Source organism: Eriocheir sinensis, chromosome 11 (genome assembly GCF_024679095.1).
Source record: "Eriocheir sinensis breed Jianghai 21 chromosome 11, ASM2467909v1, whole genome shotgun sequence".
In the NCBI taxonomy this organism is placed as follows: domain Eukaryota; kingdom Metazoa; phylum Arthropoda; class Malacostraca; order Decapoda; family Varunidae; genus Eriocheir; species Eriocheir sinensis.
The window spans coordinates 9,779,553-9,794,883 of NC_066519.1; the positions used below are offsets into that span (position 1 = coordinate 9,779,553).

The following is a 15,331-nucleotide window of genomic DNA, read 5'->3' on the forward strand; positions in this document are numbered from 1 at the left end:
ATGTAAGAAATATATTCATTATATTAAAAACACTTATGAATAATCAATAAATATGCTATTATTCTACTTCTGTTATTATTTCACTTCTCTTTTTCAATCAGTAACTCTGTAATCACAACAAGTACAAGATTTTAAAACAACATGCGTGGTCGCGCGTGTATTGAAGTAAGTAAGAAGTCGATTATAACTACAGTATAGTAATGTAGTTTATTATGATTAAGATGAATGAGATCACTACCTTTGGATGAATTCTTCTTCTGTGAGGTACGTCATTGGGTCATTGCGATCCCGTAAAACTGTGTGGGGTAATCTAATTCGTCGAATTTCTTCAATTTGGTCATCATCAAGCTCTTGTATGAGATGAATGACTCCACTAAAAACTTCCAAGGCCTGAAATATGTACTGGTAATACGTACATGATAGTCGAGTATACTTATACACGTGCCTACAGCAATCTCTACTCTGTTCCCTCCAACTATCTCTATCCTAAATTTCAATCCAAACCTGGATGTTGCGCCTACGTGCGCAACATCACTTGCTCTCGTGCCCACAACCTTGACTCTTCTGAATTTTCTACCATCTGGCTAAGACTTCATTGTCATTCTATTACTAAATACATCTGTGCTGTTTATCTCTCACCTAACTCTACTAACTATGTAAAATTCTTTGACTATTTGAACTCTAAAGTGGAGCACATCTTGACCCACTCTCCCTTCGCTGAAATCTCCATCCTAGGAGATTTCAATGTTTACCACCAGCTTTGGCTTTCATCCTCTATCACTGACCATCCTGGTGAACAAGCCTACAACTTTGCTATCCTTAACGACCTAGAGCAGTTGGTCCAGCACCCTACACGTATTCCCGACCGTCTTGGAGACCGGCCCAACATTCTAGACCTCTTCCTTACCTCAAACCCTTCTGCTTATTCTGTCAAACTGTTCTCTCCGTTGGGCTCCTCCGATCACAATCTTATTTCTGCATCCTGTCCTATCGCTCCTGTACACCCTCTGGACCCACCGAAGAGGCGATGCTTCTGGCATTTTGCTTCAGCTCGGTGGGACGACCTGAGGATGTACTTTTCCGATTTCCCGTGGAATGATTATTGCTTCCAGGACAGAGGCCCCTCTGTGTGTGCTCAGCGCATCACAGAGGTGATTGTCTCTGGAATGGAGGCATACATTCCTCATTCTTTCTCTCACGCTTGTTCTCGTGCTGTCAATGATAGAGAGGCAGCTCATAAAAAGTACCAGAACCTTCAAACTAATGCTAATTATGAACTTTACATTTCTGCCCGGAATCGTGCCAAATCTATTCTCCGACTAAACAAAAACTCTTTCATTAATAGAAAATGCCGAAACCTTGCTTTCTCTAACTCTTCCCGTGACTTCTGGCATCTAGCCAAAAACATCTCTAACTTCACTTCTTCATCTTTCCCTCCACTCCTCAGTCCTGACGGCAACACTGCCGTCTCATCTATCTCTATGGCTGAACTCTTCTCTCAAACTTTTTCTAAAAACTCCACTATGGACGACTCTGGGCATATTCCTCCTACTCATCCCCCCTCTGACTCCTTTATGCCTGTTATAAAGATTCTTCAAAATGATGTTTTCTATGCCCTCTCTGGCCTCAATCCTCAGAAGGCTTATGGACCTGATGGAGTGCCTCCTATTGTCCTTAAAAACTGTGCCTCCGTGCTGTCACCCTGCCTGGTCAAACTCTTTCGCCTCTGTCTGTCAACATCTACCTTTCCTTCCTGCTGGAAGTATGCCTTCATACAGCCTGTGCCTAAGAAGGGTGACCGTTCCAATCCCTCAAACTACCGTCCAATAGCTTTACTTTCTTATCTATCTAAAGCTTTTGAATCAATCCTTAACCGGAAGATTCAAAAGCACCTTTCCACTTCTGACCTTCTATCTGATCGCCAGTATGGGTTCCGCAAGAGGCGTTCCACTGGTGATCTCCTAGCCTTCTTAACTGACTCTTGGTCATCCTCTCTTAGCCGTTTCGGTGAAACTTTTGCTATTGCGCTGGACATATCAAAAGCTTTTGATGGGGTCTGGCACAAATCTTTGCTTTCCAAACTACCCTCCTACGGTTTCTATCCTTCTCTCTGTACCTTTATCTCCAATTTCCTTTTTGACCGTTCTATTTCTGCTGTGGTAGACGGTCACTGTTCTTCCCCTAAACCTATTAACAGTGGTGTCCCACAGGGTTCTGTCCTATCTCCCACTCTCTTTCTGTTGTTCATTGATGATCTTCTTTCCAAAACGAACTGTCCTATCCATTCCTACGCCGATGATTCCACTCTGCATTACTCAACTTCTTTTATTAGAAGACCCACCCTACAGGAACTTAACGACTCAAGGCTGGAGGCTGCAGAACGCTTAGGCTCAGATCTTACTATTATTTCCGATTGGGGCAAGAGGAACCTGGTGTCCTTCAACGCCTCAAAAACACAGTTTCTCCACCTATCCACTCGACACAATCTTCCAAACAACTATCCCCTATTCTTTGACAACACCCAGCTATCACCTTCCTCAACACTAAACATCCTCGGTCTATCCTTAACTCAAAATCTCAACTGGAAACTTCATATCTTATCTCTTACTAAATCAGCTTCCTCGAGGCTGGGCGTTCTGTACCGTCTCCGCCAGTTCTTCTCCCCCGCACAGTTGCTGTCCATTTGCAGGGGCCTTGTCCGCCCTCGTATGGAATATGCATCTCATGTGTGGGGGGTGTCCACTCACACAGCTCTCCTTGACAGAGTGGAATCAAAGGCTCTTCGTCTCATCAGCAGCTCTCCTCCTCATACTGATAGTCTTCTACCTCTCAAATTCCGCCGCCATGTTGCCTCTCTTTCTATCTCCTATCGATATTTTCATGCTGACTGCTCTTCTGAACTTGCTAACTGCATGCCTCCCCTCCTCCCGCGGCCCCGCTGCACAAGACTTTCTACTCATGCTCATCCCTATACTGTCCAAACCCCTTATGCAAGAGTTAACCAGCATCTTCACTCTTTCATCCCTCACGCTGGTAAACTCTGGAACAATCTTCTTTCATCTGTATTTCCTCCTGCCTATAACTTGAACTCTTTCAAGAGGAGGGTATCAGGACACCTCTCCTCCCGAAATTGACCTCTGATTTTGAACACTCCTTTAACCTCTGTTCTGGAGCAGTAAGTAGCGGGCCTTTTTTTTTTTTTTTTTTTTTCATTACGCCCTTGAACTGTCTCCGTAGCTGTAAAAAAAAAAAAATATATATATATATATATATATATATATATATATATATATATATATATATATATATATATAATTGAAATGATGCATTCAGGCCTTGATATACAGACTACTTCATACAGTCTTTTCTTTTCTTTCTACTCAAAGATTTATACAGATGGAAATCAGTAATGTCGATCTAGTAAAATTCTAGTTTAACGCCACACTTGGGCAAATCATTTATAGGTCAGCAGCAAGGAATTAGGTATATTTTACTTTTTTCTCCGTCTCACAGCGGTACTTCTCACACTTCTCATCGGTTAAATGTCATTATTCTATGTATTTTGAACCCCATATAAAGGCCTATGTGTCATAAATTTCTAGACACGCCGCTAGCGATTTAAAAAAGTTAGTGGGGCCTCGGGCGCCTTGTGGGAGAACGTAACGTGTTGACGTTTCACGGGTAACTGACTCATAATTAGGTTAGGCTTTCTCATGCTGTATTTCATACTAAAACAGCATTGTAGTCGGATGGTTTCCTGTGCACAACCGGACTGTCTCTTATCTGCTTCACTAGAAACCGTTTTTGTGCATAAATAATCAGGGTGGTCTAGTCTCACATAGCCATTTTTAAACAGTGCGCCGCTAGCTGATACACAGGTCAGCCAACCTACTAGGGCGGGAGCTACCAACCTTTGCGAATCGTCCGCAATTCTGTGGTATGCTGGGTCCCGACTGTGGTTGTCTAGCTAACAACACACTCCCAAATGAACATCACTGAGTGCCAGGATTCGAACCCGGGCCTTCTGACTAGAAGTCCGAGCAGCATACCAACCAGACCACCGATGGACTAGAAGTCCGGGCAGCATACATCGGTGATCTGGTCGGTATGCTGCCCGGACTTCTAGTCGATCAGTAGGCCCGGGTTCGAATCCTGGCACTCAGTGGTGCTCATTTGGGATGTTTTTCACTGTGTTAATACAGTTTCTCTGATGATAACAACACACTGCTGGGTGTGCGAGTGTTTAAGAAATCGAAACATAACTTGCGGAGGCTAGCACACCATAGTGGTGTGTTGACCTACGAAACGAAATTTTTGAAGTTTAAGAAAACGGGGGATAGGGTGCGGCCACACTGAACGCGATTTGCTGGGCATGGGTAGAGGCCCGCCCAGAAGCAAACTCTCGCAAACCCTAAATGAACTGTTTGTTTAGGGCGCGCGATAGTTGTTTTTCGAGTTTGTGTCCTGAGTATAGCAAAGAAAAGTTCGTTTCACGTTCTTTGAACGTTTGCGTCCAAATAACCAAAATAAGCATATATAATTACAATACACACATTATTTAATATATAATATTACAAAACTTATGAAAAATGCCATCATAATTTGGGTAAAGTACGTGATCGTTGGAAAATCGCACTTCAAACTTGGCGGGCTTAAGGATCACAGTACGCATATATACATCCGCACAAGAAAGTAGTATCTCAAGTCATATTATGTAAAAAAAATGTTTGTGGATGTATGTTTAGGTTACCAGTGGAATGTATAGCCACACTCTTTAATAAAATATGCCAGTATCATTGTATTATTACCATATTACAGAATAATAAAGTGCATTGGAATATTTTGTATTGGTCCGCGGCTCGTGCACATGGTTGGTTAGATATCGTTCGGCGGGCAGACCAGAGCCAGATACACACGGTGGACTGCAGACTGGTCACTACTCACTAGCAGACACTTCATTTTAGCCATCAAAGGTGAGTTATTAGATCTGTAGCATTAAATGCATGCACTATATGTTCATTGTGGTCTTCTAAACTATGAAATTATACTGGTGCTCTCATACCATGGTTATATCTCGAAAACTATAGTGCAAGGGTGGCCATGAGTCGGTTTGAACATTTTATTAACCCAGCCTTGGTATATTGTATGTTATATACGCTAGTGTACGTATAGGTATGTAGGTGCAATCGGGGGACAACAAGTGATGACACACTGTCCACTGAGTTTCGTTCACCGGCCCCGACTTTAAAATATATACACCGCATGGCAGGAGGCTAATGTTCAGATATGTCACTACATATACACTCTCCATAATTTATTACATATGAATTTGTCAGTTGTGCACACTGATAACAACTTTTAAATTCGCGGACAAAAATGTATCTTTACATTTCGTTCAAGTTTAGTCAGGGACAGCTAAAGTTGTTTACAACGCTATTATGCATTTGAATAAATGTTGTATTCATTCCTGCAACGTCCTCGCTAAGAAAATACGAATAAAACATTGATAAGGTGCCCAAAAATTCTGATATGGTTTAAAAATATATAATAATACCACCGTTTAACTCTCGCTTGACAATGTTATGCAATGACGTCATCGACCATGCGAGCTGGCGTATTTAAGAAACTACTATCCATATCAGACCCCATGACATTCCATTTTTCGCAAAAATCTTTACAACGAAGACTCGGATCAGCATGGTGCTGTGGCACGGATTGTTTCACACACTCCGCTTATTTTTAACGCTATTAATTGTGGACTGCCAGATGCGGTTAATTATGGCGTTTACTCCTGACTGAGATGGCAAAACCTGCGTGAGCCACTTACACATTCGGACAGGTGAGGCGTGACGTATTTGTGACGTGTATCCACCAACTACCTCCACCCTGCCTCTACTCCACTCACTTTCTCTCTCCTACCCTCTCTCTCTCTCTCTCTCTCAGTGTACATGAGATGTGAACTTATGCACACATATGACTTGTCTATAATGGCGGATATCTCGAAAGTATATGCTAAGTATGGTTGGGTGTTTTATGCACACGACTCTTTTATCTGTAACTACGAAATATAACTGATTCATTATTTATCTATTCACACTTATCCTTAATTTGTTCTCGATATTCTCTTGGTCAAATATATGAAAGAGTCGTAGTGCAATGACTCCTTTGCACCCACGCGGACATATCGTAGTATGTTGGCCATGGCTGACAGCGATGAAAAACTCCTTCCTCCACAGGACGTGGGTATCAGCCGTCTATCGGCAGCGTGCCTGATACTTACCATGTTACGCACCTTCTTCACTTAACAAATACGGTGTAACGGTGAAACAAGCAATAACATCAATTACGATTGCTTGCGTAAACTATCCAACCTTAATTCAGCATATAATTTCTACTTATCTGCCATTAATTCAAGTCACACGTGTGCATGGGTTCATATATCGTGTACAGCGCAAGTGGAAAAGAGAGAGAGAGAGAGAGAGAGAGAGAGAGAGAGAGAGAGAGAGAGAGAGAGAGAAGGGGGGTATGGGGGAGAAAGAGGAGGGTAGGAGGGAGGGAAAGGGAGGGGTGGGAGTAGGGGAAGCCAGGGGTGGAGGTAGTTGGTGGATACACGTCACAAATACGTCACGCCTCACCTGTCCGAAGTGTGTAAGTGGCTCACGCAGGTTTTGGCATCACAGTCAAGAGTAAACGCCATAATTAACCGCATCTGGCAGTGTACAATAGCGTCAAAAATTAGCGGAGTGTGTGAAACAATCTGTGCCACAGCACCATGCTGGTCCGAGTCTTCGTTTGAAAGATATTTGCGAAAAACGGTGTCATGGGGTCTGATATGGATAGTAGTAGGCTATTATGAATTGAAATTAATTACAAAGCTATCATTTTGCATTTGAGAATACTAAGCGATTCGTTTGCATTTATGAAACTAGGCTATTACTTTGCATTTACGAATACTAAGTTATTATTATGCATTTAAGAAAACTAGGCTATTATTTTGCAGTGACTCTTTTTCTTAAGAGAAATTAATCTCTCTCCCCCTCTCTCCCTTCATAATGCACACTGGCGACCAAAGCCAAGCAAGTATTTAGCTAATGGAATGCAGAAAATCTTATTACAGATCGTGCACTAGTGGAAACAAGAGCATTCATAACAATTTTTTTCAACGAAACAATCATCGTACGTGCAGTTGATGCTCACAATTTCGTAAGAAAAATCCTTAAATAATATATCTCTCTCACACCCACACACACTCTTTGACCCTTGCACACACACACACTCACACAGACACACATACGTCTTATATAACTCGAATGCAGCTCTGCTGGATAGTTGCCGTCTTTCGCTAGCGGTGTCCGAAACATTTTGGAAACTGTGTCATCACTTAATTGTGTCCCACGACTGTACCACTGCCTAGATTCACTAACGAGTTACGACGTTCGTAAGTCACAAAAAATGTCTTAAGGCAACCTTCGGCTGCTTTGGGCTATTCGCTAAACAGTTACGACATTCTTCCGGCACCGTAACTTTACGGCAGCTCCAGGCATGGCGTAAGATATCGTGACCCGTACGTAGGGCAGATTTTCTCCACAACACAAGGAGGAATGAAGAAGAGGAAGACCCGCTGCCAAAATAATGAACAAAACGTCACTGTGCTATCAAAACATTGCTTTATAAGGACGTGTCAACCGTATATAATACCATTCTCTGAATATGTGGTGACGGTAAATCTTAAGAATCACCACTCCACCCCCTCCACCACCCCAGCCCCCCCAGTCCCCCAAGACAAACCTGGGGAACTGTGGGGAACCGGGGTATTGGGGGGGGGAGCCCATATCACTAAAAAATGGCCTTCCAAAATTTCCCTAGAAAAATCCCTAAATCAGGAAAAATTCCCGAGTCTCCAAAGTAGGGAAAATCCCTACCGTATACTCACATGCGTGGGCTAATCGCTGACCAAGCATACCATCGCTAACCACCCCAAAACAGCCCTGAGCCATGACTCAAGGTCATCCGGGACTCGGGCTGAACAGGCCCGGGCTATACCCGGCCCTCAGCATGGCAGCCGTTGGGCTGCGTGTTCTAAAAAATAAAATAACCACGCGTGGTGGACCTGGTCTCACATGCGTGGGCTAGTCGCTAACCAAGCGTACCATCGCTAACCAAGCGTACCATCGCTAACCAAGCGTACCATCGCTAACCAAGCATACCAGCGCTAACCAAGCGTACCGTTGCTAACCAAGCATACCGTCGCTAACCAAACGTTTGTAGAAAAAAATATATGAAGACCAAGTGATGCTTCATACGGTAGGTAATGAATGCGAGCTATTTTGCGGCGGCGGCGTTAGCTCGAGTAATCCCTTTAGGGAGCTGTGGTTTTGGTGGTCGTTAGCTCGATTAATCCTTGTAGGGAACAGTGATTTTGGTGGTGGGCGGCCAAATCACTGAAAAATGGGCTTTCAAAATGTCCCTACAAAAATCCCCAAAATCGGGAAAAATCCCTAGTCTTTAAAGAAATGAAATTCCCTAACGTATACTCTTGTAATCTATTCCTATATAACGTAGTAGCCGCTGCAGCGGGTCTGTTGACGAGTGTAGGGCGTGTACTTGGATGGTCAGCGTAGTTGAACCCCCACCCCACCACCCCAATCGTAGTCGAGCAACTCTTGGGAAATGTCATGTTTCATAATTACATATGGTACAATACTGACGGTTAACCCGTCCACTTCTTGTAAGTTGATGCTAGATCATTTTTACCGAGTAGTTTAAGGTTCAAAATAAAACAGATTTGTGACAGCTGTCATCCAGATCGAACTGACGCTCCTGCCGTTAACTGACGCGGGAGTGACCTACCGACTGCTACGTATGACCCTGGCCTCCATTTTACTCAAATTCTACTATAAGTATCGCGCATTGAACAATATCCGTTGTTTTCTGACACGTGCTTGTCACACCATATGTTACACTTGACACGCCCGTGTCTTTGTTGGACCCGGTACTGGGATAGTAATCGGTCCTTTTGTCAACCTACATGCACACCAATAAAGAGGTTAAATACTCAGTTAACACTTACCGAAAGGTAAAGTAGACGGATATTTTGAGGGAGTGAGTGTCGGGCCTTCCATCCATTATGGCGGCTTGAAAACAACTGACTTCAGGAACCCGCCGTTAGGTTCCGCCGCTGATACCCTCGCGTAGTAACATTTTACGAATGTATTAGAAAATACAAATAGCTGTGGCATTACCCCGGGACACAGGGCCAGTGTGATATCTGGGTTACCACAGATTACCTTCCCCAGGTACCCATTTATCGACCAGCCTGAGAGGGAGGATGAACAGCTGGGTGAGCTGCACGCCGACTGCCCGGGCTGGGATTCGAACCCGGGCCTGCGGAGTAGAAGCCAGGCACGCTAACCACTAGACCACGGAGGCTTATAACTTTGAGAGTGACACAGGCTAAATGAACTTAATTATGCTTTTGAAAGTCACTTAATCTGACTTCATATATATAATAAAAACTTCTTTACTAATATAATTAAAGAAAGAACTGCTGATTTACATGAACACAATCACAACTTGAATTGTAAAAATAGGGGAGAAATTATCTGACTAAAAATTAACTGCAGGACAATATGGCTGAGCTTATTATACACTTAATAAAATGTAAAGCATATAGCACCTGTGGTGTGTACTACTTGGAGCAATTCTTCACAGTCTGCTATTAAACATCTTTTTGTATGTTATTTTCTATAGAAAACAATTAAATAAATTGCAAATACAAAACATGTTTGAAGAAAGCAAAAGAGACCTTTAATGATGCATAAGAAATACAGAATTTCATGCCCTGCAATATTCAACAAAGTCCTGAAAAGCTCCAGCTATTGCAGTCATTCTGGTTGAAACTATTCAAGGAAATCTACACATTTCTGCAAACTATCCAGTAATATATGCTTGGTCTTGCTTCTTCAGAATCTTTTATCTTGTGTCTCCTGCCTGGAAGTTTAAGGGTCCGATGCTGCACCACTGCTGGGACATATGGGCTGCTAGGTGTTGTAGCACCCATTACACTTACAGGTGATACTCAGTCTCCTATAAAAGGAAAGTTATTTGCTTGGTCATCATAACCAGGATCATAAGAGAGAGAGAGAGAGAGAGAGAGAGAGAGAGAGAGAGAGAGAGAGAGAGAGAGAGAGAGAGAGGTAAAAGTGACTGGCTAGTAGTTAAAGGTTAAGAGGCAATGAAGTAAAAAGTTTACATAGTTAATAAATTTAATCTGTGGAAATGAAGAAAACAAAGAAATACAATGACTAAGTTATAATAGTGAATTTAAAGTATCTATGTTTTAATAGGAAGTTAGTTTATCTCAAGTGCTATGAAAGAGCTTTTTACTTATTGTTATTGCACTTATAGTAGAGCGACAGTGTTTTAAGCCATAATACAGCAAGCTGCTCTTTGGAAAGTATGCCGTTTTATCTACTTCCCAATATCTGAGCAGCTGACAATGTCTGAGCTCCACTCCTAATCCTAGCCACATTACTGGGCAGTGCCCTGGTGGCAGAAGTGGCAAATCTTAATGACTGATAAGTTTGCTAAGCTCTGCTGCTCAGTAAATGGCCTCACCTCTATGAAAATACTGAAATGACATCACGTACTGAAGTGTGTGTGGCCCCATATCCTTTCCCCTCCATGGTGAGATAACTTGGTGCATGCAAGTATATTACACTTTTACCTACAGAGGAGGTCAAAACAGGGTAATGAGACTGATCATGGACAACTTGGAGGACAAAGTCATGGCTAAGAACTGACAGAAAGACACGTTTATAACGTTACCTAAAGGATACCTTCATGCAGGTTAACAAAAATGTTTCACTCACTAGCACGTTTTAGCAACAATATACCAAGCTGACTCTCCACATGACAAGTGATTGGCTTACCTGAACTTCCTCACTTCATCTCCGTACTCCCGGCGGGGCAGACAACATCGCCTGCCTCTGTCACAGGCCACGTGCTGCACTTGTGTTGAGGTTCCTGTGATTGGCTACTGTCTATTGAGTACGTATGTATCGAGCGCTGCCATTAGTTGAACGAAATATCATATGTCAATAACACACTACGCCGTCTGTCGGCGGGAGTGTGAAACAGCGTTAAGGCAGGAAAATCTAAACATGGCGGACTTAAGATTTTTTTGTGAATCGCAAGATACGACATTCTTATTTCCGCCATATTGGATCCACTTAAGATTGTCGTATCTGCGAGGCGTTAGTGAATCTGGGCCTGTGAAACCTTTATAACTCGGCACTGTATTACTCGGAATTTGATATAACTAGGCAATGCATCAGAATAGTCATTAAAGAACTAAATTCTCAATTCCATGTATCTCGGCATATTGCCGAGTTTTAGCCACATGCCTCACCCACATTTTCTTAGAAAGTGTATCCACCTGATCTCACTCTCTGATTTATCTCGGTATGCTGCCGAATTATCCCCATATCTCGTGGTTTACACTCGTAAAGGCTTCCCCGCGCTATTCCTGTATTAAAAGACATGTACCCTCACTCCCCCTGGGTCGTTCCTCAAACACCCACGTGTTGTCTGCTTGGACTACATGACTACAGCATCCCTTTCATTTGTATGTATTAATTTAAGCTTTTACTGCTGCTGTGTACTCTAGTGTTTAAAAAAAAATGACTATATGCAATAAGGGGGAAGGGGAATGACGAATTTGTATAACTCGGAATATTGAATAACGCGGCAAAGCTGGGAGCCCCTATCATGCCGAGTTATAAAGGTTTTACTGTGTAACTTAGAGAGAATGGGGGCTTCGGTGTAAATTTCGGTCAAGATTAACCCTGAGCAGTGTTCTATATAGATAAATTAATTAAGAACACTCCTACGATCTCAGATTGATGTGCTGATTTCAGTGGTGATATTAACTTTTTGGTCAAATCCTTCGTTAATTAGCTACAGGCTTATTTCAGATTTTTCGCAAGCAAAGCCCCCCCCCCCGTAGGTGTGGTCGAGGGGGCGCACCCCCCCTTGTTAGTTAGGCTAGGTTAGGTTTATTTTAATTACCTTGGTTTCAAATTTATTTGATCTGTGGCAACGGTGAGGCGCAAACAGTTGGTGCGTGAACAGGGTGTTATGCAAGTGAAATATTCTACTTGTTAACATTTTACTAGTGCACAAGGATTGGGAATCTCTATTTTATGATTACAGTAACCTAGATCTCACCTTTGGAAATATTTTGAACCCCAGAAACACCTTCCGCAAATGAATATTAATGCGACAAATGATTTTTGAAAATTTTCTGAAAAATTACTCGACGCATTACGTGAGACCCGTCGCGGCGAGTGTTGTCATTCATTAAAGATAGAACCTTGATCGGTTGCTATAAAACACAGATTCTGGAAAAAAAAATACTAGATGCATTTTCATAATCAAATTAATATTGGAAAACATCAGCAGAATGGAATGAATGTATTAATGCATTTGCATAGACGACTTTATTGTTGGCAGATCAGCTCAAGAGGTGCACAGGGATTTGGAATCTTTATTTTACTATTACAAATGTCCAGGTCTCACCATTGCGAAATTGTAAACCCCATAAACACCTTCCGCAAATTATTATTAATGTGAAAATTTATATTATTGAAAATTTTCCCAAAAATTACTCGTGTCAGTCTGGCAATACATGAGACCCGTCACGGCGGTTTACAGTCTATCCGCCCCAGTGACGATGCGCCCCAAGTCCATTCGCCACAGAAGTTGGGGCGAATCTACTTCATCGGTAGTTGATGCGCCCCAACTGCTCAATATTGAGTTGTTGCGCCCCAACTCCTTTTTTCAAAGTTTGAAAACTTTTAGTCATCATGATGAAAGAACTCGCAATTAAAAAAGAATATTACGTATTGGATGCAATAAGAAAACCTCTAAATAAAAGGAGACAACATAAAAGGAGACAAAACAGGATGAAAAGATTAGAACGGTACAAAATAGGAACATTCGGCAAGTAGTTGCATTGACGACAGATCTCCATTAGTGTACCTATCCCAGCAATTATGCAAACGGGCCTGGAGTGTCCTATATGATTTTCTCTGGATGCGCTTGATTTTCCTGTCAGACACTAACTTAAGTGTCCTATCAATATCTTCTGCTTCTTCTTTTAGAAGAGTAGTTAGGACATAGAATGGTAATTGGCTCTTTCCCGCATGACTGTTGAGGCGGTTGTGCCACCCTTCCACATCATTGTTTCTCCTTACATTTCGCTTGTAAACACTCCAGCTAGCCGGGGGAAAGATAGTGGATGTGATCCACTGGTTGCGAATATACGCAACAAAAGTAATTAAGTTAGGGGTAAGGGCTGTGCTTGAAATTAGTTCGTCAAACGCTGTAGTGATATCCTCACATGGCAGGAATGGAAGAGCAAGCAACTTTCTGATGAACCTGTGTATACCACAGTCTTGGCGATAAGCAATTTGCAAGCCATGGGCCTGCACTTGTCGCCACACTGCCTGGGCCCAGTGAAATCCGCAGCCGTGAATGGTCACTGTGGGAAACACCTTTGGTATGGCTCGCCATATCGCATGCTCATAATCGACAGTGACACGCTCCACAGCAACAGTATCTGCTAAATCCACAATACTTTGCAGCACATGCTTATAGTCTCTTTTCTTATGGGAAGACATAAGACAGAATAGGAGGGGGACCTGTTTAACAGAGTCTCCAGATTTTACAAACCCGTGAATGGAAAAAAGTTGGTAAAACGGCTTTCGCACCACTTTGAATGTTGAATCTATAAACCAGTGTCGACATTTGAAAAGGATGTCTAATTGAGCAGTAGTAGCAAAGATGAGGTGACGATTGCCACGCACATGAATGTCACTTTGTAGAAAGTCCTGGCCAAAAAAATCAATGTCAAGTGTAAAACACAACTCTGTTGGATCAATAGGGCGTTTCTTTTGTCGGTGTCGATTGGCAGTACGTGCAAGATGTGCAGGCTTCGAAAGACTTGGGTAAGGTTTTGATGTGTCCAAATGTTTCCTCATCGCCATTGATACAATCTCCCCTGCTGGTCTGAAGATATTGTTGCATGCCTCTTCCATCACAGCAGCTCGGATTTGATGTACTGTAGTTGTGTTGGGTTCGGCTGGATGAGTGTTCAGCGGCGCCAGGTATGAAGCTGTCTCCGACTTGCTTTACTGTTGCACGACACATTACCGTACTGCACTTCGAGACAGCTTGCAACACTGCCAGTCAACCGATCCATTTTTGTTTTTTCGCTTTACGTTGTATGAATATCCAATAGAGTTTGTTAGCTTTGGATGTTTTGGCGGGATGAGTTTTCAACAATAGTCCACGTCGGAACATTATCCACAGCATCTGTATCCATAGGGGTAGGATCATACAGTGAATGATGCAGACTATCATTGTGTGTGCTGGACGTTTGCTGTGTACCTTCATGCTCTTCTACCGCAGGTGGCGATAGTACGTGGCGGTAGGGAAGGATGCATGCTATCATGTGTGCTTAGCGATTGCAGTGGTGCATCATCATCACTCATATCTGGAAACGATGGGACGACACGCGATAATATTACCTCCGGATCTAATACAGTATTGAAGAGAGAGAGAGAGAGAGAGAGAGAGAGAGAGAGAGAGAGAGAGAGAGAGAGAGAGAGAGAGAGAGGTGGTTATGGGACCGGATGAATGGGAGATAAACAGGATGGAGGGGAGATAAGAGTGTGTGTGTGTGTGTGTGTGTGTGTGTGTGTAATTCACTTTGTCTGTTGCTAATCTCTCGGACAGCCGGTCGTCCCCCTATGGAAGGGAGCTCAGAGCTCATAGTACCAAATGATCCCCAAATTAAGTCATCACAAGGGAAGATCCCTGTCAATAATTTGTCCTGCGTCTAGGCAACTAAGGCCATATAAACGCAAGGTGCCCTGAGAGGGATTCGAACCCGCAGCAGGTGGTCGTCAAACACCCACATCCTGGAAGACAAGAGAGGATAGAATCATGAAATGGTTCCTCAAGTTTCTCATTACCATCATATCACATAGTTTTCAGAAGTATTAGTAATTCGTCTGCACATGAAAATAGCTGCATGTAAGTTTGCCAGCTTAAAACGAAAGAAAAAGGCAAAAGAATTGATAACCTTTTTTTGCACATTTTGATGACTGTCCTCACCTTCCACAACATTATTACAATTTTCAGTGCTATATTCTACCCCTGCTAATAGATGACCTGACAAAAATTCCTCTGGACAGTCAAACTAGACTTCTTGAGTAAACATTACCCCTTTTACAGGTCTTCCTGATTTAGATTGATTTTTTCCCTC

At 42.7% G+C, this 15,331-nt stretch overlaps 1 long non-coding RNA gene across 1 annotated transcript; it reads right to left on the minus strand.

The window, feature by feature from the left end:
* Positions 1–9,796: 9,796 nt before the first annotated feature.
* Positions 9,797–11,278, minus strand: LOC126996815 (uncharacterized). The gene is made up of 2 exons (XR_007751617.1): positions 10,932–11,278; positions 9,797–10,086 (listed from the first exon to the last, which is right to left on the minus strand). It is a non-coding gene; the product is annotated as an uncharacterized LOC126996815 (long non-coding RNA).
* Between the last annotated feature and the right edge of the window lie 4,053 nt (positions 11,279–15,331).